This window comes from Pseudophryne corroboree, chromosome 8 (assembly GCF_028390025.1).
Source record: "Pseudophryne corroboree isolate aPseCor3 chromosome 8, aPseCor3.hap2, whole genome shotgun sequence".
In the NCBI taxonomy this organism is placed as follows: Eukaryota; Metazoa; Chordata; class Amphibia; order Anura; family Myobatrachidae; genus Pseudophryne; species Pseudophryne corroboree.
Window position 1 is genome coordinate 257,491,127 of NC_086451.1, and position 26,073 is coordinate 257,517,199.

At 48.2% G+C, this 26,073-nt stretch overlaps 1 long non-coding RNA gene across 3 annotated transcripts in view; it reads left to right on the forward strand.

Annotated features, from left to right (window-relative positions):
* Positions 1-3,601: 3,601 nt before the first annotated feature.
* Positions 3,602-26,073, forward strand: part of LOC134947694 (uncharacterized) — a 54,053-nt gene continuing 31,581 nt past the window's right edge. For all 3 annotated transcript variants that reach the window (XR_010182699.1, XR_010182701.1, XR_010182700.1), the window contains exon 1: positions 3,602-4,080. This is a non-coding gene — a long non-coding RNA (uncharacterized LOC134947694). The remainder of the gene's footprint in view (positions 4,081-26,073) is intronic.

A 26,073-nucleotide genomic window follows, 5' to 3' on the forward strand; every position in this document is an offset into this window, starting at 1 on the left:
TAATGGTTGGGGGATCATATGTAAGGGAGGTGGTGATCATTAAATATATAAGGGGCTGATGTGCTGAGAGTGTGCGTGTGAAGTCAATATATGTGTGTGTGTGTGTGTGTGTGTGTGTATATGGGTGTATATGGGTGTATATATACACACACACACACACATATGGACTTGGACAGACTTTATAGACACACACACACACACACACACACACATATATATATATATATTTTTATATATATATATATATATATATATATATATAAAGCAACGTGGACACTGCGCTCATTCACTTATGCTTGATCATTAAAATCAAGTAGATGCACAAATGTTGCCCCAGTGCGTAATCGGTATTCCTCCAGATACACAAAATTATAATCACTAAATCCACTTTGAATTCCTGGACCGCTGCTCCCCTCGTTGTGTGTCCCTGGAACTCCTCGGGTAAATGGATCTTGCAAAAAAGCATGGAGAGGGGGCGCTTCATAGTGTAAAACATTTAATTATAATAAAATGACAGTCATATATCTGCAGCACACTTTAGATGTCAAAACTTGTACCGCACAACAACCAGTGTGGGCTGGTTACCTCATGGTTTAATTGAAATCCTCGTGGCAATTACATGAACCCCCATCTCGTCGGACCTCGGACTCCTACCTTCAGCGACTGGCCGCCAGCAGCGGTCACCGTGGGTCGGATCACTGGACCACTTCGACTCGGGACACTTCTCCGGGTGCCCAGCACCAGCATTCCGAGCAGTGTTGGATTATAACATAGGTATTTCGACCGCCGGGATACTCACAGGATCCCGTGCTTACCATGTTGCTGATAATGCTAATAATCATAATGATGCACCAACACGTATGCCTATTAAGTGACAGTGAGCTGGGAGTTAGGGGCACCAAACTCAGATTATATCTTGCCCCCCCAACCTAAAAAACGTTTTGACGCCCCTGTCCTTATGTCACCGTCCTAATGTGTGGTGACTATTGTGTTGTGTCGTCTGTCTGGGGTTGGGGTTCCTCGTTCCTCTGCCTAGGGTTCAGTAGTGAGATCCGGTTCCAGAGGTGATTCCGGGTGAACAGAGGTGATTCCAGGTGAACAATCCAGGTACTTCCACCTGCACCTGCACAACACAATAATAGTACTTACCTGTTACAACTGTGTGTCAGTGTGTGAGAGGCACAGAGTTTTTGTCAGTGTGTGTGAGAGGTGCAGAGTGTGCATCAGTGAATATGAGTGGCATAGAGTGGGCATCAGTGTGTGTGTAAGAGGAACAGAGTGTGTGTCCATGTGTGTGAGAGGCACAGAGTATTTGTCAGTCTGTGTTAGAGGCAAATGGTGTGCATAGGCTTAGAGTGTGTGAGGGCACAGATGTGTGTCAGCGTGTGGAAAGGCACAGAGCGAGTGCCATTGTGTGTGAAAGACAAATAGTTTGAATCAGTGTGTGTGTGTGAGATGAATAGTGTGTGTGCCAGTGTGTGTGAGAGGCACAGATGTCAGTGTATGTTAGAGGCAAAGAGTGTGTGAGAGGAATTTAGCACAGCTACGATCACTTACACTGACATGCGGGGGGACGCCCAGCACAGGGCTACTTCTGCCCTGCATGTCAGGCCCCTCCTTCCCGTACAAGTACAAAAGCATCTCATAGTGGCAATGCTTTTGTACTTGAAGAGTAACTCCCAGGCAGCGCAGCTCCTGCGGCTGCCCGAGAGTTACTCGGCGCTGCCCGAGTCGCAGCAGCTGTGGCCCGCCCCCCACATGGTTTGGCCACGCCTGCGTTGGCTGAACCGCACCCACAAAACGGCGGCCACATGCCACTGTGCCGCCCCCTCCCGCCCAGCGACCGCCTCTGCCTGTAAATCAGGTAGAAGCGATCGCTAGGCAACAACAGTCGTCGGCACCAGCGCATGCGCCAATCTGATCTGATCACTGCGCAGCAATGAACTGCAGCGAGCGATCAGGTCAGAATGACCCCCATAGTGTGCATCAGTGTGTATGAGAGACACAGAGCATGCATCAGTGTGTGTGAGAGACACAGAGTACGTATCAGTGTGTGTTAGAGACACAAAGTGTTCGTCAGTGTGTATGAGAGAAACAGTGTTCGTTGGTGTTTGTGAAAGACACAGAGGGCCTAATTCAAACCCGATCACAGCAACGGCCTGATGCCCTCTCTGTAGTGCGCTCGCACAGCGGCTGCACTATGCGTGCGTACCCAGTAAGGTGCAAGAGCATGTCACTGATGCGATCGCCTCTGCCTGATTGACAGGCAGAGGCAGTCCCGGGAAGGGCGGGGGTGTGAGGGTGTGTGCCAATGGTGTTAGAACCGCATTGGGGCGACACGGCCTGGACAACACAGGTGTGTCCAGACTGTTGCTGGGGCAGGCTTCGGTAGCTGCGTGATGTCATATGCAGCCACTGTGAACCGGAACATGGTGCATAGCCACCTGCCAGCGCAGCTAGGCTGCGCAGGCAGGGAGCTACTTGGCGGGTGCGAAAACATTGCTGCCCCCCCACATGTCAGATCTAGCACATCTACGATCAGGTCTGAATAACCCCCAGAGTGTGTTACTGTGTGAAAGAGACAAAGGGCCAGATGTAATGACTCCCGAGATTGCCGAAAGTGCGAGATGCCAGCCGATCTCTGACTTTTTTTAAAGGAGCAATCACTTACAAGGCATGGTTTTGCCTTGCGATCTCTACAAGTCTGTGTTACAAGACAGCACAGGTAGAAGGAAACTAGACAGTCCAAAGGATTAACATTAACCCTCCAAAGAGTTGGTGTGTGTAAGAGTATGCATAGGTGTATGTAAGAGGCATAGAGTGTGTGTCAGTGTGTATGTGAGAGGCATAGAGTGTTCGTCAGTGTTTGTAAGAGACACACAGAGTTAGTGTCAGTGTGTTAGAGGCATATAGTGTGCATCAGTGTGTGTGAGAGGCATAAAATGTGCATCAGGGTGTGTGAGAGGCACATTGGGGGTTGATCACTCGCTAGCTACTTTTTGCAGCGCTGCAATCAGATAGTCGCCGCCTATAGAGGAGTGTACTTTCGCTTTGCAAGTGTGCGAACGCCTGTGCAGCCGAGCTCTGCAAAAACCTTTTATGCAGTTTCTGAGTAGGTCTGAACTTACTCAGCCCTTTCGATCACTTCAGCCTGTCTGGTCCCGGAATTTACGTCAGACACCCGCCCTGCAAACGTTTGGACACGCTTGCGTTTTCCGAAACACTCCCAGAAAACGGTCAGTTGACACGCATAAACACCTTATTCCTATCAATCTCCTTGCGATCGGCTGTTCGAATGGATTCTTTGTTAAATCCATCGCTCAGCAATGATCGCTTTGTACCCATACGACGCGCCTGCGCATTGCGGTGCATACGCATGCACAGTAGTGACCTGATTGCTGCACTGCGAAAAATGGCAGCGTGCGAACAGGTTGGAATGACCCCCTTTGTTTGTCAGTGTGTGTGTAACTGGTAATTTTAATATATATATATTGTAATATATTGTGTATACATATGCATATGTAGTCTGTCATATTACATAGGGTATGAGGTGAAGGAGTTAACCTCATGTACTGCAGTATGTGGGGAGAAGTTTCTAGATTGCCATGAGGCCAGGAGATCGTTGGGGAGAGCATGAGGAGTGAAGGGAAAGGGGCCCCTGCGCATGCTGTGACAGTTAGTCCCCCACAAACGGTACCTGTGAGAGACGCAGCATCCCGGCGGGCAGCTCCAGTGACAGAGCAGAGAGCAGGGTACGGAGACGCTGGCAGAGAGGTAGTCTCGGTGACAGTGAGGCTGGAGAACGCTGCAGGCAGACAAATAGCCCCTGGCGGAGAGGCAGTCCCGGTGACGGCGAGGTTGGACAGCCAGAGAGCTGTGCAGTAGAGGCGCAGGCAACCAGAGTAAGAGGGAGAACGGTGAGGAGTTAGATCCTGTCAGTGCTGAGGACTCACTGATTGGTACAAGAACTACAACAAGAGGTACCTACACTATCTGTCTTACAATAATCAGACAGAGGGGGTGGAGAGGCAGAGCGTAGAGGAACAAGAGGAACAGGAGGATTCGGGGGAGCTACCAGAGGTGAGCAACTATCCATTGTGTCGCTTCCCCCTAACAAGTTAACTCCTTCAGTACTAAAGTGCCAAATGCTTCAATCCTCACTGCATTAACTGTATATATTATAAATCTTTTCAATTGAATTTTAATTTTAGAGTCACCATTAGCATTCTTCAGTATTATATGGACTGTGGCCAGTTACAGACTACACATTACTATATAGACTGTGGCCGATTATATACTACATACCCAGAGATGCTACAGGTGCACTATTGTCACATATAGACTGAAAGCCCAGAACTGTAGAGCCTGTTAAAGTAGAAAGCTGCAAAAGGAAGCACCCACATCGGGATAGCTATTGAAATAGAAACATTCCTGAAGGAGGGGCAGCTATAGACTGAAAGAGAAGTAACTATTTAGCGAACTGAAGTCATACCGTTTCCCTTATCTACCAGCATAACGAAAAGATAGAAACGCCTGAGAGTAATGATAGACTTTACTAGTAAAGCCTCACGACACAGAGAAACTGATGATACTAAATCTGGATAGATGTCAGGGACAATAGGATGTGTATATGCTTTGATATAGCCAGCTGGTGACCATTTACCATCAGAGAGGAAAGTCAGTAATAACCAGCCCGACCAGTCAGGGTGGAAAATTAACCCTAACTGGAGGTTAAGAGGAAACGTGAGTTATAATAACAGTGTCATCGCTGAGTAAAGTAAAGGAAGCAGTCCAAGGTGGATATATTCTATAACTGAGGCAGTATAACTGTAGCATGTAACAACTCGGAAACCATGGGCCCCAACAGTGCACGAATGTTTGTATAAACACCCGGGTCGATCTCATTTTTAAAAGATCTGATATGGTACCAGAGGTATTTTTTTTGTACTGCATGCGAATACATTGTATAGGACGGGGAGAATATAGTGATTAACTTGTGTAATAATTATTATATAGGTGGGAATGTTTGTTGGAACGGTCTAAAGAATTTATTGACGCTGATAACCCAACTATAGTTGTACAATAAAGCTGTTATACTTACCACTGCCTGACTCTTCTGCTAGGGGAAACGACAGGCCTAATGGAGAGAAAACAGGTAAATGAATTATTGGATTGTGTGTAATGCATTATCTATACACATAGGCGCATACACATTAGATACGGCTTACCCAAACAAGCCGGGTGATATAACACAATAGTTAATAGTTTGGGTGGAGGCACAAAGGTAGTTGATAGTAACTCTCTCGAACAGCTACCCCAGAGCAGAGCAAGGGGGTTACAAAGTGGAGGCACTGCTGAGATCCTGAGTAGAGCCAGTAAAACACAAGGTTGGGTAGCAATATCTGAAGATTATGGAAGTACTGACAGGGGAAGATGTATATGTATGGGGTCAGACGAAGAAGAAGCACCCCAATAGGTGTATAGTAATAGGGGGAGACTTTGTAGGGTTCTCTGATGAGGATGTGGTTGGTAAGACTGGCGCTCTGTATGGAATGACTTGACCCATAATAGTGGATAAACGGAGGGGAGAAGCGGGAGAATCAGTTGCCATATTAATAGAAATAGAAAAGGAACCAGATGCTAATTTGATACCACATATGATGATGGCAGATGAGAGTATGGGGAAGAAATGGCGCATCATATTACCTGTTAGGAAAGAGAATGAAGTAGATGATGCTGGCCCTTCGGGAGCCCCTGTGAACATCTCAGAGAAGGCGAAAGGAAATTCAAACGTAACGGGTGGACAATTTGAAACGATAGTAGATCGAGTTGTTTCCCAACTAGAAAGGTGGCACTACGAGGGGAGTTATCGTAGGCTAAGAATTTTTTCGGGCATTATACCTGTACCTACAGGGGAAGAACCATATGAAGCTTGGAAAGAGGCTGCAGTACAACAGGCAGAAGAATGGCAGTGCCCGGATCAGATCAAACGTCAGAGGGTGGTAGAGAGTCTCCGGGGTCCCGCTATGGGAATAGTGCAAGTGGCTAGGCGAAGCAATCCCAACACTACTTTTGAGACATATCTTGAAGCCCTAGATTACGTTTACGGTACGCTGGAAGATGTAGGGGACTTAATATCTCGACTACACCATACATTTCAGGATCCTGGGGAGAAACTAAGTTCATATGTGATTCGGGTGGATAAACTATTATACAAAATTGTGGATAAGGGAGGAATAAGCCGAGAAGAAGTGGATAAGAGTCGTATGAAACAGCTGCTCCAAGGGGCTTTGACTACGGACTCGGTTGCACAGAAGCTGAGATGCTCTGGAACAAGAGAACCTGCTCCTACTTTCAATGAGTTGTTGAAGGAGGTAAAGCAGGAAGAAGCGTTAATAGAGATGCGAGAGAAGACAATAAAGAAGGTTAAAGTGGTACAGTCTACAACAGAGATCAATTCCCTGGAGGATAAACTATTAAAAATGATGGAAGAACAAAACAAAAAGATAGATCAGTTTATAGCTACCCACAATGCTCACAGTTCTTCCCAGAATAACTCTCCCAATGAGAATGTAAGAGGAAGGAGGAACACATTCTCAAATAGAGGATGTTTCAAGTGTGGGAGGTTTGGACATAGGGCTTTTGAGTGTAATCTTAATCAAAATATCTCCCGAGTGCCTAATAACAGCTCTGGTAGGGAAGATACTGACCAGGGAATTGGACGGGGGAGGCCCGTGGACCCCACACAGGCCTTCTATAGGTTGGACATTGTGCAACGGGGAGCACGTGGTGGAATGGGATCCTTCCTGAAGGGTTAATGGGACCAGCCCCGATAATGACTGCCCAGATAGATGGGCATAATTGTGATATCTTGATTGATAGTGGCTCTCAAGTATCAATAATCTTTGAAGATTGGTATAGGACGAACATCCCGGATGTACCAATTAAACTCCTGTCCGGGTTAGTCATATGGGGTCTTAGCGTGGAGAAATATCCTTACTTAGGATATGTCGAAGTGATGATAGAATGTGGACAAGAGTGTGAAGACGAGACAGAGAGACTCCAAGTGCCCTTAATTTCGTTGATTTGCCCAGGAGTTCCACAGGAGAGAGGAGAGCCACCGTTAATTATTGGAACCAATACCAGGATATATCCCATCCTTTTGAAATGGCTAAGTAAACATGATGAATTGGCTGTTATGCCTAATTACTCCTATGGTGTGCAAATTGAAGAGGAACAAGGGGAGACCATCAACAAATTTGATATTTGATTTCGGGGAAGTGAACTGCCATCTGAGGAAAAACATAAGTTAATTGAGGAGTTGGAACACCGAGAGCAAGCTTTTTCTACTGGGGAGTGGGACCTAGGTCGAGCAAAAGGGGTGGAGCATCATATCGTCCTCACAGACACTACTCCCTTTCGAGAACGGTCCCGGCGTATAGCCCCCGTGGATTTCGAGGATATGAGGAAACACCTGAAGGGACTATTGGAGAATCAGGTAATCATGGAGTCAAAGAGCCATTATCCCTCTCCAATTGTCATCGCTCGAAAAAAACTAGCAATATACGAATGTGCATTGACTATCGAACATTGAATCAAAGGACAGTGACAGATCAGTATACGGTGCCCAGGATCGATGAAGCCTTAGACTGTCTACAAGGAAGTACTATATTCTCTGTTCTAGACTTAAGAAATGGGTATTACCAAATACCGATGTGCCCTCAGGATCGAGAAAAGACTGCATTTATATGTCCCTTAGGATTTTACGAATTTCTCCAAATGCCACAGGGAGTGAAGGGAGCACCGGCAACCTTTCAACGGACAATGGAAAAGACGATAGGTAACTTGAATTATCGGGAGGTAATTGTGTATCTAGACAATATAATTGTCTTCGGGGCGACTATAGAAGAACATAACCAATGCCTTCTAAAAGTGTTAGACAGGTTGATTGAAGGCAGCCTGAAACTATCAGTAGATAAATGCCACCTATGCCAGTTAAGATGTCAAGTACCTAGGGCACATAGTAAGTAAGGATGGAGTAGCTACGGACAAGGTCAAAGCAGTGACCAACTGGCCGCACCCTACTAAGCTGAAGGAATTAAGATCGTTCCTTGGGTTTTGTGGCTATTACCGGAGGTTTGTTCCGAATTATTCAGCTACTGCTAAACCACTAACTGACTTAACAAAGGGATACTTGTCTATGACAGGGAGAAAGACCTCAAGGACACAAGGAGTGGTGATCTATACAAGGTTAATGAACCATTCAGAGAAAGGTGGACAGGTGAATGTGAAAGGTCTTTTAATGCCCTAAAAGAGAGCTTAACGGGTGCCACTGTATTAGCTTATGCAAATCCCAATTTACCCTATGTCCTACATATTGATGATTCCATAGAGGGCTTAGGAGGCGTGTTATATCAGAGACATCAGGAGGAATTGCGGCCTGTATCTTTTGCCAGCAGAGGGGTATCAGACAGTGAAAAGCGATATCCTACGCACAAACTTGAATTCTTGGCGTTAAAATGGTGCATCGTGGATACATTTCACGACTATCTATATGGAGCCAAATTCGAAGTTCACACTGACAACAACCCCCTTACTTATGTACACACTACCGCCAAGTTGGATGCGACGGGGCACCGCTGGTTGGCCGCCCTGGCCCTGTACGACTTCTCTCTGAAATATCGGCCAGGGGTGAACAATGTTGATGCAGATTCGTTATGGAGAATCCCAGGGCAGTCAGCAGAAGGGAAGGAGGACGATGAATGGATTGAGATACCGGCTGGAGAAGTTTGTGGAATGTGCCGCATCCTACAAATAGAGAATCATATAAAGCATGCACAAGTGGGTGCACTAGGAGCAACTCCTGAAGCACTTCCACTATACTACTGTTGGATCAATTTGCTGGAGATGGAAGGTTTGGAAAAATTGAAGGAGGGCCAGATTAGGCAAGATCAACTTCAAGACCCTGGTATTGGACAAATGATGAATGGAGCCGGTAAGCTGAGGAATTACTATATTAGGCCAGAGATAGAGGAGGAAGTTAGGCTATTGAACAAACAGAAGAAGAACCTGCTTATGAGACGGGCTGCTGGGAACTGTAGTTTATTTTGAGTATGATTACAAGTGCGGTGTTGCCAGACACTAGTCTGATCACTAGTGCAGTACGGTGCTGAGGGACACCGGCGCAGTGCCGGCAGTAACAAACTCTCACCAGATACACACCAATTGTCATATAGCACAGTGCTATAGATCTATTTGTTGTTGAAGATAATAAAAAAGTGTCAGTGTTTGGGAGAAGGGACCTGGAAAACTACACGATTTTCATGCATGTTAGATGTAAGTAAGTAGTAAGTAAGCGAAAACTTTAACTTGTTGAGTGTAATAAAGAATATACATATCTTACCTATTTCAAGGCCAGGTTCAAGGAAATGTATATCAGTTAATTGTATAATTGATCATTTTATCTTGGAAGTGATGGCACCCTGATGTTTTTTCTAACAGGAAGCACTTCTACCATCCAACTAATGGTGTTTGGTTAATGGCTGGGTCAATTTGAGGCTCATCTCACAGCATCTCATTAGCATTTCATTCGGGATGCAGTCAAGATGTCGGCATTCGGTATCCTGGCGGTCGGAAAGCTGACGCCAGCATCCCGAAACTGCTCGGAATGCTGATGCTGGCATCCCAACATAGATAGCAATGCAGAATGTCAAAATCCGGATCGAGTTGGTGCCAAAGTCTCCACTGGCAAGCCACGTGAGAGGGTTAGGGTTAGGCTGCGAGGGCTGGGAGGGTTATGGTCAGGCTGCAGGGAGGGAGATTAGGAAGGGTGGGTTAGGGTTAGGCACCACTGAAGAGGCTCTTGGGGGGGTTAAGGTCAGGCTGTGGGAAAGGTGGGTTAGGGTTAGGGGGGAGGGACGATGTAAGGTGAATACGAGATACTACTGTGCGGCATAATTTGAATTGGAAGTACTATTGTGTCCACGCCTTTCCCCCACAAGACCATGCCCCATTTCCAATACTCACACCTTATTCCAAATGTGTGTGTGTGGAGGAGAGGGGGGGGAAGGCAGCCCCTTACTTTGCCAGGGGCGCTCGGACCACTAGATACACCTCTGGACACAGAGTATGTGTCAGTGTGTGTTAGAAGCACAGAGTGTGCATCAGTGTGTAAGAGACACAGGGTATGTGTCAGTCTATTAGAGGCATATAGTGTGTCAGTGTGTGTGAGAGGCATAGTGCGCATCAGTGTGTATGAGAGAGTGTGCATCAGTTTGCGTGAGAGACACAAAATGTGCGTCAATGTGTGTGAGACAGACTATGCATCAGTGTGTTTGAGACGCAAAGAGTGTTCGTCAGTGTATGTGAGAGGCACAGAGTTTGTCAGTGTGTGTGAGAGACACAGAGTATGTGTCAGTGTGTTAGAGGCATGTAGTGTGCGTCAGTGTGTGAGAGAGGCATAGAATGTGCATCAGGGTGTATTAGAGGCACAGAGTGTGCGTCAGTGTGTGTGAGAGACACAGTGTATGCATCAGTGTGTGTGAGAGACACAGAGTATGTGTCAGTGTGTGTTGGAGGCACAGAGTGTGCATCAGTGTGTAAGAGACACAGAGTATGTGTCAGTGTGTTAGAGGCATGTAGTGTGCATCAGTGTGTGTGAGAGACACAGAGTATGTGTCAGTGTGTGTTAGAGGCACAGAGTGTGTGTCAGTGTGTGTGGGAGAAACAGAGTATGTGTCAGTGTTTTAGAGGCATGTAGTGTGCGCAGTGGCGTAACTACTGCCCCCGCAGTCCTCGCGGTGGCTTGGGGGCGAGGGGCTGCGGGGGCGCCACTGACTTTGCACAGATTGACATGCGGACGAGCGTCCGCATGTCAATCTGTGGTCTCTTCCCTCCGCCGCTGAGCTGCCCTGTAAGGAGGGACACGGAGCGCACATCACGCGCCCCCCTGTGTCCGTCCTGGCTCTCCCCCGGCCGGTCTAATAAAGGAAGTGCCGTTCGTGAGCTCTGATTGGCTCACGAACCGGCACTTCCTTTATTAGACCGGCCGGGGGAGAGCCAGGACGGACACAGGGGGGCGCGTGATGTGCGCTCCGTGTCCCTCCAACACAAGGGAGGGGGGAAAGCAGGCACTGGGGGGATATATACCTGGCACTGGGGGGGGGCATATACCTTGCACTGGGGGGGGCATATACCTTGCACTGGGGGGGGCATATACCTTGCACTGGGGGGCATATACCTGGCACTGGGGGCATATACCTGGCACTGGGGGGGGGAAGCAGGCACTATGGGGGAATATCTGGCACTGGGGGGGGGGATATACCTGGCACTGGGGGCATATACCTGGCACTGTGGGGGAAGATCTGGCACTGTGGGCATATACCTGGCACTGGGGGCATATACCTGGCACTGTGGGGGAAGATATGGCACTGGAGGCATATACCTGGCACTGGGGGGGAATATCTGGCACTGGGGGCATATACCTGGCACTGGGGGGAATATCTGGCACTGTGGGGGAAGATCTGGCACTGGGGGCATATACCTGGCACTGTGGGGGAATATCTGGCACTGGGGGCATATACCTGGCACTGTGGGGGAATATCTGGCACTGGGGGCATATACCTGGCACTGTGGGGGAATATTTGGCACTGGGGGGAGCAGGCACTGAGGGGGAATATCTGGCACTGGGTGCATATACCTGGCACTGTGGGGGAATATCTGGCACTGGGGGCATATGTGGCACTGGGAGCATGGCCCTAGCAACAAGCACTACCCCCTAGCAACGAGCATGACACCCAGTGCATGAAACCCCTGGCAACGAGCATGACACCCTGAGCATGAAAACCCCTGGCACCGTGCATGGAACCAAGAGCATGAAACCCCTGGCAACGAGCAGGTAATTTAAAAGTAATTGGAAGCCTTACTGTAGAACTTAATGTGTAATGGGCATTACGGTGTGTGGTATACTATATCACGGGCATTGTGTGGTATGTGGTATAATGTCTCAGGGTCACTGCAGTGTTTGGCATAATGTATCACGGACATTGCGGTGTGTGTCATAATGTGTCAGGCATTACGGTGTGTTGTATACTATATCACAGGCATTGTGGTATGTGGTATAATGTCTCAGGATCATTGTGGTGTGTGTCATACTGTGTCACAGACATTGTATTGTATGTGCTATAATGTATCAGGGGCATTGCAGTGTGTAGCATAATGTATAACGGGCATTGCGATTCCTGTCATAATGTGTCACAGGCATTACGGTGTGTGGCATAATGTGTCACAGGCATTACGGTGTGTGGCATAATGTGTCGGGGGCATTACAGTGTGTGCATATTGTGTCATGTGCATTATTGTGTGTGGCATAATGGCTAAGGCCATTGCAGTATGTGGCATAATGTATACTGGGCATTACTATAAGGAGGAAAAATTAGAAATAATGTAAGGGGCATGAATCAGGATTATTTTTCTTTCCTGTGGTGGCCAATGTCTGGGCGTGCAGGTTGCAAAACTGGGGTATAAGGTAGTCTTTTCCTGCAATACCACGCCCCTTTACACGAAGCCATGCCCATTTCAACAAAGCCACATCCCCTTTTTGGCGGCACGCGCATATTTGTCCCTTTACTAGTGCCAATTGTGGGGGGTATGGGGGGGGGGGCGCCAAAGGATTTTTTGGCTTGGGGGAGAAAAATTTCTAGTTACGCCACTGAGTGTGCGTCAGTGTGTGTGAGAGGCACAGTGTGCGTCAGTGTGTGTGAGAGGCACAGTGTTCACCAGTGTGCATGAGAGAGTGTGCATCAGTGTGTGAGAGACACAGAGTGCGCGTCAATGTCTGTGAGAGACAGAGTATGCATCAGTGTGTGTGAGAGGCATAAAGTGTGCATCAGTGTGTGTGAGAGGCACAGCGTATGCATCAGTGTGTGTGACAGACACGGAGTATGTGTCTGTGTGTGCGTCTGTGTGTGAGAGGCACACAGGCACAATAGGTCGTCAGTTTGTGTGACAGAGTATGCTTCACAGACAGAAAATGTGTCAGAGTATGCGTCTGTGTGCAGAGGTGTAGCTAGGTGCCATGGTGCTCGGAGCAAGGGAATGTTTCAGCGCACCCTCTCCTGTACTGAATTGAGTGCATGCTACATTTGAAAAAATATATTTCTCCTACGTCCTAGAGGATGCTGGGGACACTTCAAGAACCATGGGGTATAGACGGGATCCGCAGGAGACATGGGCACTTTAAGACTTTAAAAGGGGTGTGAACTGGCTCCTCCCTCTATGCCCCTCCTCCAGACTCCAGTTAGATTCTGTGCCCAGTGAGACTGGATGCACTCTGAGGAGCTCTCCTGAGTTTCTCTGAAAAGGAGAACGAATTGACAGAATAGGAGAGGAGTGGGTTAAACCTCAGCTAGTCTGGGGGGCAGGATGGTAAGGCATTATGGGAGTTTATTGTTAGCCAATAGGAGTGAACGTTGGGGGTAGGTGGAAAGGGTTTTTAAGCCTGGTAAAGGGGCTGGGTCAGCCTCTTCTGCTGTAATCGTGGTAGGGGTGAGTGCTCTTCACCTCCCTTTCTCCTGTGTTTGTGCTGCTTGCCCCTTATTGCTTTTACTCACTTGCCTGGCCTGGGTGCATTTTATATTGTGCCCACCTTGTGTCCCCCTTTCTGTTGCCCATTACCTCCTGGTTATTTCGTGCTGGCCGCCATGTCCCGTCCCCGCCGCTCTGCTGGTGCCCCTGCACATTATGCTCTGCTGCCCCCTCTCCGTCTCGGGCCCCGGGCCTGAGCACTGCGCTCACGGCCGGTGCTCTGTCTCCTGGCGCAGCTGCGGGTGCCCAGGCGCGGGCATGCGTGGCGGCGCGTGCGTCCACTCCTGCGCTGGCTGTGCCGCGGGCGCCAGGGGATTCTCCCGGTGCAGCGGCAGCTGGTGAGGGATGGGGCGCTGGGCGGCGGAGGACGAGATCGGGCGGTCGGAGGAGGGAGCCAGCGGGGGTGCCCGCTGGCGGGAATCCCTCTCTGGCTGCGGCGGCTCGGGGACGCGCGCGCACGCGGTCCCCGCACACTCCACCGCTGAGAGTCGCTCCGGGGTCCCCAGATGATGAGGGGGTTTTGTTTAGGGTAGCGGCCAGTGGCTCATCCACTGGCCGCCCCTTCCAGGTGGCTCCTGTTTCGCGTGCGCGCACCCGCGTGCGTGGCTGGCGCTCGTGCTTCCTGGGAGCTCTCCCCGCTCCAGCGGGCAGGGCTCCCCGGATTCTTCTGTCATCACAGTGCGGGGCCAGAGAGGGGAGGAAGACAGTGAATCTTAGATTGGCCATTGTTCATGACTTACAGGTGATTGCGGGTGCTTGGCCGGGCTGTAGACTTGTCTGGTCCTGTATAGTGCCGCAGTTGTGTTGGCGTGGAGTTGCGGACTGTAGGGTGATCGATGCCTCTCGGCGGAAGGTCAATTCCGCAGTTGCTAAGTTTGTGGTGGCTCTTGGCGGTGCTGTGGTGTGGCACCAGCGGATCAAGTTTCAGTTCTTCTAAGTGTTTAGACCGGATGGGGTTCATTTGACTAGGCAGGGACTAGGTATTTTCCTTGAGGATCTGTTTTCGGTGGTTGGTTCTTTGGGTTAGGGGTATGGTGGCGGAGCGTAGTTGCTGTTGGGCAGATCTTCGCTGTTGGCGGGAAAGAACGGCAAGTTAACTTTTGTTGTATTATAGGAGTTGATTGGAGGTCGTTTGGTGGTTGGTTTTTTAGGTGCGCTCTCCTTCGTTGACTGGTATTACATCTGCTGGACCACCTTCACGGGGGCAGCCTCATCACCTTCACGGGTGGGTAGTCAAGATGGAGGTTGAGCGGATACCTATTGTTTGTTGGAAGGTTTACTTCAGTTTTTTATAAGATAGGTTTTTTGTTCATGGGATAGGGTTGTTTTAGCCGTTCTTTCTGGCCACCATACTTTAGTTTAATTATTCATCAGTTAATGGTTCATTTAAATAAATACTGTAGCTAACATTTTCTGCCAAATTCAAGTCTCCGTGTCTTTATTTATTATAGTTAAGTGTTAAGATGTTATGGTTTAAGTTTACGGACAATCCTCAGACTATATGAGGTTTAAGACTTTTTTTAGGTTTATTATTTTCAGGGAGAACTGCTGGCAACAGTCTCCTTGCTTCGTGGGACTTAGGGGAGAGAAGCAGACCTACTTCTGTGAGTTTCAAGGCTCTGCTTCTTTGGCTACAGTACACCATTAGCTCCTGATGGTCTGAACGCTAGGTACGCCTAGATGCTCGTTCCCAGAGCCCGCCGTCACCTTCCTTACAGAGCCAGAAGTCAGAAGACGGCTGAATAGAAGAAGATCTGAAGACTTCAGTGACGGCTTTGAGGTACGGCACAGCGGCCGCGCTGCGCGCCATGCTCCCACACATAGACGGCACTACAGGGTGCAGAGCGCAGGGGGGGCTCTCTGGGCAGCATAAAAATCCTCAACATGGACTATAGGCAGTAAATCCGAACCCCCGCCAGTATAAATATTTTAAAAAAATAGCGGGGCTGAAGCGTGCCATTAAGGGGGTGGGGCTTAGCCCTCACAGCTCTCATCAGCGCCATTTTCTCTTCACAGAGTTGCAGAGACACTGGTCCTTCCTCTACACTGCTGTACAAGTAACAGGGTGCAAAACAGGGGGGGGGGGGGGGCACAGTTATTTTGATGCTGTATATGTAATTATAAAAGCGCTAACGGGTCTGAGGCTTTATATAAGGGATTTCAGAACCAGGATAAGCACTGGGTTGTGAGCTGGCAAACTCCCTCTGTGTTTCTCTGACAGGCTTTACTGTGGGTCTGTCCCCTATATGCCCAGTGTGTTTGTGGGTGTCGGTTCACGTGTGTCGGCATGTCTGAGGCTGAGTGCTCTTCACAGGAGGAGACTGGATTAGGGAAAGAAACGGCTGTGGGAGTGACCCTGTCGGCACCGCCGACTCCTGATTGGGTAAATGTTTTGAGTGCTTTGAATGCGAATGTGGCTTTGTTTAATAAGAGATTAGATAAATCTGAGTCTCAGAGCAAGGCATGGAAAAAATCCGTGGAGGATGTGTTGTCACAAGTTCAGACCCCCTCGGGGTCACAAAAGCGTTCATTTACCCAGTTAGCAAATACGGATACCGACACGTACTCTGACTCCAGTGTCGACTATAGCGATGCCAGATTAAATCCAAAACTGGCTAAAAGCATTCAGTACATGATTGTGGCAATAAAAGACGTGTTACATATCACGGAGGACCCTGCTGTTCCTCATACAAGGGTCTGTATGTTTAAAGGAAAGAGACCTGAGGTAACGTTTCCTCCCTCTCATGAACTGAACGCTATTTTTGAAAAGGTTTGGGAAAATCCTGACAAGAAGTTTCAGATTCCCAAGAGAATTTCCGGTGGCATATCTATTCCCCTCTGGGAATAGGGAAAAATGGGAGTCACCCCCCCACTGTGGACAAAGCCCTATCATTGCTGTCCAAAAAGGTAGCGCTTCCGTCCCCTGACACGGCAGCCCTAAAGGAACCTGCGGATCGTAAGCAGGAAAATACATTGAAATCCATTTATGTCACTACGGGTATGCTGCTCAGACCTGCCGTTGCTTCGGCGTGGGTGAGTAGCGCTATTGAAAAATGGGCAGATAACTTGTCATCTGAGATAGATACCCTGGATAGGGATAGCATTCTTTTGACGCTGGGTTATATCAGGGACGCTGCAGCCTACCTAAAGGAAGCTGCGAGGCATATTGGCCTTTTGGGATCAAGGGCCAATGCCATGGCAGTCTCAGCTAGGAGAGCATTGTGGATTCATCAATGGAATGCTGATGCTGACTCTAAGAAGGCGATGGAGTCTCTGCCGTGTAAAGGTGGTGTCTTGTTTGGTGACGGCCTCGCTGACCTGGTATCTACGGCTACCGCGGGTAAGTCCTCCTTTTTACCTTATGTTCCTGCACAACAAAAGAAACCGCAACACTATCAGATGCAGTCCTTTCGGCCCAATACATTAAAAAAAGGGCGAGGGTCTTCCTTCCTTGCTTCTAGAGGAAGAGGAAAGGGAAAAAGGTCACCGACTGTGGCAAGTTCCCAAGAGCAGAAATCTTCTCCAGCTTCTGCCAAATTCACCGCATGACGCTGGGGCTCCTCTGCGGGAGTCCGCACCGGTGGGGGCACGTCTCAAACTCTTCAGTCAGTTCTGGGCTCGATCGGCCCTAGACCCATGGGTTTTGGAAATAGTGCCCCAGGGGTACAAGCTAGAGTTTCAAGACGTTCCCCCTCACCAATTTTTCAAATCGGCCTTACCAGCTTTTCCTCCGGACAGGGAGGTGGTATGTGAAGCAATACGGAAATTGTGTCAAAATCAAGTCATTGTCAGGGTTCCTTTGTCGCAACAGGGAGAAGGCTTCTATTCGAGCCTGTTCGTGGTCCAGAAGCCAGATTCTGAAACCAGCAAGAGTGTCGATTCATCAATGCACTCGGTTGCTGGGGAAGATGGTGGCGGCCTACAAGGCCATTCAGTTTGGCAGATTCCATGAGTGTTTCAGTGGGACCTGTTGGACAAGTGGTCCGGGTCCCATCTGCACATGCACCGACAGATAATCCTGTCTTCCAAGACCAGAATCTCACTCCTGTGGTGGCTGCACAGCTCTCACCTCCTAGAGGGACGCAGGTTCGGGATCCAGGACTGGATCCTGGTGACCACGGATGCGAGTCCCCGAGGCTGGGGTGCAGTCACTCAGGGATGAAATTTCCAGGGAAAATGGTCAAGCCAGGAAGCTTGTCTACACATAAACATTCTGGAATTAAGGGCCATTTACAACGGCCTTCTACAAGCGGAACATCTTCTTTGCGATCTGCCCGTCCTGATTCAGTCGGACAACATAACAGCAGTGGCGTACATAAACCGCCAGGGCGGAACGAAGAGCAGAGCGGCAATGGCCACAAAAGTTTTCCACTGGGCGGAAAGACATGTAAGTGCTCTGTCAGCGGTCTTCATTCCAGGTGTGGACAACTGGGAAGCAGACTTCCTCAGCAGACACAATCTCCATCCAGGAGAGTGGGGTCTTCATCAAGAGGTCTTTGCAGAAGTGACAAGTCATTGGGGAATTCCTCAAGTAGACATGATGGCTTCTTGCCTCAACAAGAAACTTCCGAGATATTGTTCCAGGTCGAGGGACCCTCAAGCAATAGCGGTGGACGCCCTAGTGACACCATGGGTGTTTCAGTCGGTATATGTGTTCCCTCCGATTCCACTCATTCCAAAAGTGATAATGATCATTAGAAGAACAAGGGTTCATACAATCCTCATTGTTCCAGACTGGCCAAGGAGGGCCTAGTATCCAGATCTTCAGGAATTGCTCGTAGGAGATCCCTGGCCTCTTCCTCTAGGAGAGGATCTGTTACAGCAGGGGCCGTGCGTGTATCAAGACTTACCGCGGCTTCATTTGACGGCTTGGAGGTTGAACGCCGGATCCTAGCCTGAAAGGGTATTCCCAGAGAAGTCATTCCCACACTTCTTCAGGCTAGAAAAGAAGTAACGGAAAAACATTATCACCGTATTTGGAGAAAATATGTGTCTTGGAGTGAATCCAAGAAGGCTCCTACGGAAGAATTTCAGCTGGCCCGTTTTCTCTATTTTCTGCAAGCAGGTGTGGATGCGGGCTTAAAATTAGGCTCAATTAAAGTACAAATTTCGTCCTTGTCTATTTTCTTTCAAAAAGAATTGGCCTCCCTTCCGGATGTTAAGACTTTCGTGAAAGGCGTGCTGCACATCCAACCTCCCTTTGTGTCCCCGGTGGCACCATGGGATCTTAACGTGGTGTTGCAGCTCCTGCAATCTCATTGGTTTGAACCTTTACGTAAGGTAGAGTTGAAATTCGTCACTTGGAAAGTGATCATGCTGTTGGCCCTGGCCTCTGCAAGGTGGGTGTCTGAATTAGCGGCTTTGTCTCACAAGAGCCCCTATTTGATCTTCCATGAAGATAGAGCAGAGTTGAGAACTCGTCAGCAATTTCTGCCGAAAGTGGTGTCATCGTTTCATATGAACCAACCTATTGTGGTGCCAGTGGCTACTGACGCCTTAGCTAGAGATGAGCGGGTTCGGTTCCTCGGAATCCGAACCCGCCCGAACTTCAGGTTTTTTTACACGGGGCCGAGCGACTCGGATCTTCCCGCCTTGCTCGGTTAACCCGAGCGCGCCCGAACGTCATCATCCCGCTGTCGGATTCTCGCGAGGCTCGGATTCTATCGCGAGACTCGGATTCTATATAAGGAGCCGCGCGTCGCCGCCATTTTCACACGTGCATTGAGATTGATAGGGAGAGGACGTGGCTGGCGTCCTCTCCGTTTATAGAGAAGAGAGTGAGACTAGAGTAGAGAGAGACACAGTATTTACTTTAGTAATTTTGGGGAGCATTAGGAGGAGTATACTACTACTTGCTGAAGTGATAGTGTGACTGTATATCTGACTTGTGGGGGAGACAGTGGGGAGCAGTTAGAGTCTGAGAGCAGGAGTACATATTTAAACGTACAGTGCACACTTTTGCTGCCAGAGTGCCACACTGCCATTGTGACCACACTGACCACCAGTATATATTGTGATTGTCTGCTTAGGAGTACTACTTGCAAGTTGCTGATAGTGTGACCAGTGACCTGACCACCAGTTTAATTAATCACCACCAGTTTAATATATATATATATATATATAATTGTATATAATATATATATAATTGTATACCACCTACCCGTGTTGTTTTTTTTTTTTTTTCTTGTTGATACATACTACTATAGTAGCTTACTGTAGCAGTCTGCGGTGCTGCTGAGCTGACAGTGTTCAGCAGGTCCGTCATCAGTCATTACATAATAAATATATATACCTGTCCGGCTGCAGTACTAGTGATATTATATATATATATATATTAATTTCATCTCATTATCATCCAGTCTATATTAGCAGCAGACACAGTATGGTAGTCCACGGCTGTGGCTACCTCTGTGTCGGCAGTCGCTCGTCCATCCATAATTGTATACCACCTACCCGTGGTTTTTTTTTTTTTTCTTTCTTCTTGATACATACTACTATAGTAGCTTACTGTAGCAGTCTGCGGTGCTGCTGAGCTGACAGTGTCCAGCAGGTCCGTCATCAGTCATTACATAATAAATATATATACCTGTCTGGCTGCAGTACTAGTGATATTATATATATATATATTAATTTCATCTCATTATCATCCAGTCTATATTAGCAGCAGACACAGTACGGTAGTCCACGGCTGTAGCTACCTCTGTGTCGGCAGTCGCTCGTCCATCCATAATTGTATACCACCTACCCGTGTTTTTTTTTTTCTTTCTTCTTGATACATACTACTATAGTAGCTTACTGTAGCAGTCTGCGGTGCTGCTGAGCTGACAGTGTCCAGCAGGTCCGTCATCAGTCATTACATAATAAATATATATACCTGTCCGGCTGCAGTACTAGTGATATTATATATATATATTAATTTCATCTCATTATCATCCAGTCTATATTAGCAGCAGACACAGTACGGTAGTCCACGGCTGTAGCTACCTCTGTGTCGGCAGTCGCTTGTCCATCCATAATTGTATACCACCTACCCGTGTTTTTTTTTTCTTTCTTCTTGATACATACTACTATAGTAGCTTACTGTAGCAGTCTGCGGTGCTGCTGAGCTGACAGTGTCCAGCAGGTCCGTCATCAGTCATTACATAATAAATATATATACCTGTCCGGCTGCAGTACTAGTGATATTATATATATATATATATTAATTTCATCTCATTATCATCCAGTCTATATTAGCAGCAGACACAGTACGGTAGTCCACGGCTGTAGCTACCTCTGTGTCGGCAGTCGCTTGTCCATCCATAATTGTATACCACCTACCCGTGGTTTTTTTTTTCTTTCTTCTTGATACATACTACTATAGTAGCTTACTGTAGCAGTCTGCGGTGCTGCTGAGCTGACAGTGTCCAGCAGGTCCGTCATCAGTCATTACATAATAAATATATATACCTGTCCGGCTGCAGTACTAGTGATATTATATATATATATATTAATTTCATCTCATTATCATCCAGTCTATATTAGCAGCAGACACAGTACGGTAGTCCACGGCTGTAGCTACCTCTGTGTCGGCAGTCGCTCGTCCATCCATAATTGTATACCACCTACCCGTGGTTTTTTCTTTTTCTTTCTTCTTGATACATACTACTATAGTAGCTTACTGTAGCAGTCTGTGGTGCTGCTGAGCTGACAGTGTCCAGCAGGTCCGTCATCAGTCATTACATAATAAATATATATACCTGTCCGGCTGCAGTACTAGTGATATTATATATATATATATTAATTTCATCTCATTATCATCCAGTCTATATTAGCAGCAGACACAGTACGGTAGTCCACGGCTGTAGCTACCTCTGTGTCGGCAGTCGCTCGTCCATCCATAATTGTATACCACCTACCCGTGGTTTTTTTTTTTTCTTCTTGATACATACTACTATAGTAGCTTACTGTAGCAGTCTGCGGTGCTGCTGAGCTGACAGTGTCCAGCAGGTCCGTCATCAGTCATTACATAATAAATATATATACCTGTCCTGGTGCAGTACTAGTGATATTATATATATATATATTAATTTCATCTCATTATCATCCAGTCTATATTAGCAGCAGAAACAGTACGGTAGTCCACGGCTGTAGCTACCTCTGTGTCGGCAGTCGCTCGTCCATCCATAAGTATACTTGTATCCATCCATCTCCATTGTTTACCTGAGGTGCCTTTTAGTTGTGCCTATTAAAATATGGAGAACAAAAATGTTGAGGTTCCAAAATTAGGGAAAGATCAAGATCCACTTCCACCTCGTGCTGAAGCTGCTGCCACTAGTCATGGCCGAGACGATGAAATGCCAGCAACGTCGTCTGCCAAGGCCGATGCCCAATGTCATAGTACAGAGCATGTAAAATCCAAAACACCAAATATCAGTAAAAAAAAGGACTCCAAAATCTAAAATAAAATTGTCGGAGGAGAAGCGTAAACTTGCCAATAAGCCATTTACCACACGGAGTGGCAAGGAACGGCTGAGGCCCTGGCCTATGTTCATGGCTAGTGGTTCAGCTTCACATGAGGATGGAAGCACTCAGCCTCTCGCTAGAAAAATGAAAAGACTCAAGCTGGCAAAAGCACCGCAAAGAACTGTGCGTTCTTCGAAATCCCAAATCCACAAGGAGAGTCCAATTGTGTCGGTTGCGATGCCTGACCTTCCCAACACTGGACGTGAAGAGCATGCGCCTTCCACCATTTGCACGCCCCCTGCAAGTGCTGGAAGGAGCACCCGCAGTCCAGTTCCTGATAGTCAGATTGAAGATGTCAGTGTTGAAGTACACCAGGATGAGGAGGATATGGGTGTTGCTGGCGCTGGGGAGGAAATTGACAAGGAGGATTCTGATGGTGAGGTGGTTTGTTTAAGTCAGGCACCCGGGGAGACACCTGTTGTCCGTGGGAGGAATATGGCCGTTGACATGCCTGGTGAAAATACCAAAAAAATCAGCTCTTCGGTGTGGAAGTATTTCAACAGAAATGCGGACAACATTTGTCAAGCCGTGTGTTGCCTTTGTCAAGCTGTAATAAGTAGGGGTAAGGACGTTAACCACCTCGGAACATCCTCCCTTATACGTCACCTGCAGCGCATTCATAATAAGTCAGTGACAAGTTCAAAAACTTTGGGCGACAGCGGAAGCAGTCCACTGACCAGTAAATACCTTCCTCTTGTAACCAAGCTCACGCAAACCACCCCACCAACTCCCTCAGTGTCAATTTCCTCCTTCCCCAGGAATGCCAATAGTCCTGCAGGCCATGTCACTGGCAATTCTGACGATTCCTCTCCTGCCTGGGATTCCTCCGATGCATCCTTGCGTGTAACGCCTACTGCTGCTGGCGCTGCTGTTGTTGCTGCTGGGAGTCGATGGTCATCCCAGAGGGGAAATCGTAAGACCACTTTTACTACTTCCACCAAGCAATTGACTGTCCAACAGTCCTTTGCGAGGAAGATGAAATATCACAGCAGTCATCCTGCTGCAAAGCGGATAACTGAGGCCTTGACAACTATGTTGGTGTTAGACGTGCGTCCGGTATCCGCCGTTAGTTCACAGGGAACTAGACAATTTATTGAGGTAGTGTGCCCCCGTTACCAAATACCATCTAGGTTCCACTTCTCTAGGCAGGCGATACCGAGAATGTACACGGACGTCAGAAAAAGACTCACCAGTGTCCTAAAAAATGCAGTTGTACCCAATGTCCACTTAACCACGGACATGTGGACAAGTGGAGCAGGGCAGGGTCAGGACTATATGACTGTGACAGCCCACTGGGTAGATGTATGGACTCCCGCCGCAAGAACAGCAGCGGCGGCACCAGTAGCAGCATCTCGCAAACGCCAACTCTTTCCTAGGCAGGCTACGCTTTGTATCACCGGTTTCCAGAATACGCACACAGCTGAAAACCTCTTACGGCAACTGAGGAAGATCATCGCGGAATGGCTTACCCCAATTGGACTCTCCTGTGGATTTGTGGCATCGGACAACGCCAGCAATATTGTGTGTGCATTAAATATGGGCAAATTCCAGCACGTCCCATGTTTTGCACATACCTTGAATTTGGTGGTGCAGAATTTTTAAAAAAACGACAGGGGCGTGCAAGAGATGCTGTCGGTGGCCAGAAGAATTGCGGGACACTTTCGGCGTACAGGCACCACGTACAGAAGACTGGAGCAACACCAAAAACGCCTGAACCTGCCCTGCCATCATCTGAAGCAAGAAGTGGTAACGAGGTGGAATTCAACCCTATATATGCTTCAGAGGTTGGAGGAGCAGCAAAAGGCCATTCAAGCCTTTACAATTCAGCACGATATAGGAGGTGGAATGCACCTGTCTCAAGCGCAGTGGAGAATGATTTCAACGTTGTGCAAGGTTCTGCTGCCCTTTGAACTTGCCACACGTGAAGTCAGTTCAGACACTGCCAGCCTGAGTCAGGTCATTCCCCTCATCAGGCTTTTGCAGAAGAAGCTGGAGACATTGAAGGAGGAGCTAACACGGAGCGATTCCGCTAGGCATGTGGGACTTGTGGATGGAGCCCTTAATTCGCTTAACAAGGATTCACGGGTGGTCAATCTGTTGAAATCAGAGCACTACATTTTGGCCACCGTGCTCGATCCTAGATTTAAAACCTACCTTGGATCTCTCTTTCCGGCAGACACAAGTCTGCTGGGGTTCAAAGACCTGCTGGTGAGAAAATTGTCAAGTCAAGCGGAACGCGACCTGTCAACATCTCCTCCTTCACATTCTCCCGCAACTGGGGGTGCGAGGAAAAGGCTCAGAATTCCGAGCCCACCCGCTGGCGGTGATGCAGGGCAGTCTGGAGCGACTGCTGATGCTGACATCTGGTCCGGACTGAAGGACCTGACAACGATTACAGACATGTCGTCTACTGTCACTGCATATGATTCTCTCCCCATTGAAAGAATGGTGGAGGATTATATGAGTGACCGCATCCAAGTAGGCACGTCACACAGTCCGTACTTATACTGGCAGGAAAAAGAGGCAATTTGGAGGCCCTTGCACAAACTGGCTTTATTCTACCTAAGTTGCCCTCCCACAAGTGTGTACTCCGAAAGAGTGTTTAGTGCCGCCGCTCACCTTGTCAGCAATCGGCGTACGAGGTTACTTCCAGAAAATGTGGAGAAGATGATGTTCATTAAAATGAATTATAATCAATTCCTCCGTGGAGACATTGACCAGCAGCAATTGCCTCCACAAAGTACACAGGAAGCTGAGATGGTGGATTCCAGTGGGGACGAATTGATAATCTGTGAGGAGGGGGATGTACACGGTGATATATCGGAGGATGATGATGAGGTGGACATCTTGCCTCTGTAGAGCCAGTTTGTGCAAGGAGAGATTAATTGCTTCTTTTTTGGTGGGGGTCCAAACCAACCCGTCATTTCAGTCACAGTCGTGTGGCAGACCCTGTCACTGAAATGATGGGTTGGTTAAAGTGTGCATGTCCTGTTTATACAACATAAGGGTGGGTGGGAGGGCCCAAGGACAATTCCATCTTGCACCTCTTTTTTCTTTTTTTCTTCTTTGCGTCATGTGCTGTTTGGGGAGTGTTTTTTGGAAGGGCCATCCTGCGTGACACTGCAGTGCCACTCCTAGATGGGCCAGGTGTTTGTGTTGGCCACTAGGGTCGCTTATCTTACTCACACAGCTACCTCATTGCGCCTCTTTTTTTCTTTGCGTCATGTGCTGTTTGGGGAGTGTTTTTTGGAAGGGCCATCCTGCGTGACACTGCAGTGCCACTCCTAGATGGGCCAGGTGTTTGTGTCGGCCACTAGGGTCGCTTATCTTACTCACACAGCTACCTCATTGCGCCTCTTTTTTTCTTTGCGTCATGTGCTGTTTGGGGAGTGTTTTTTGGAAGGGCCATCCTGCGTGACACTGCAGTGCCACTCCTAGATGGGCCAGGTGTTTGTGTCGGCCACTAGGGTCGCTTATCTTACTCACACAGCTACCTCATTGCGCCTCTTTTTTTCTTTGCGTCATGTGCTGTTTGGGGAGTGTTTTTTGGAAGGGCCATCCTGCGTGACACTGCAGTGCCACTCCTAGATGGGCCAGGTGTTTGTGTCGGCCACTAGGGTCGCTTATCTTACTCACACAGCTACCTCATTGCGCCTCTTTTTTTCTTTGCGTCATGTGCTGTTTGGGGAGTGTTTTTTGGAAGGGCCATCCTGCGTGACACTGCAGTGCCACTCCTAGATGGGCCAGGTGTTTGTGTCGGCCACTAGGGTCGCTTATCTTACTCACACAGCTACCTCATTGCGCCTCTTTTTTTCTTTGCGTCATGTGCTGTTTGGGGAGTGTTTTTTGGAAGGGCCATCCTGCGTGACACTGCAGTGCCACTCCTAGATGGGCCAGGTGTTTGTGTCGGCCACTAGGGTCGCTTATCTTACTCACACAGCTACCTCATTGCGCCTCTTTTTTTCTTTGCGTCATGTGCTGTTT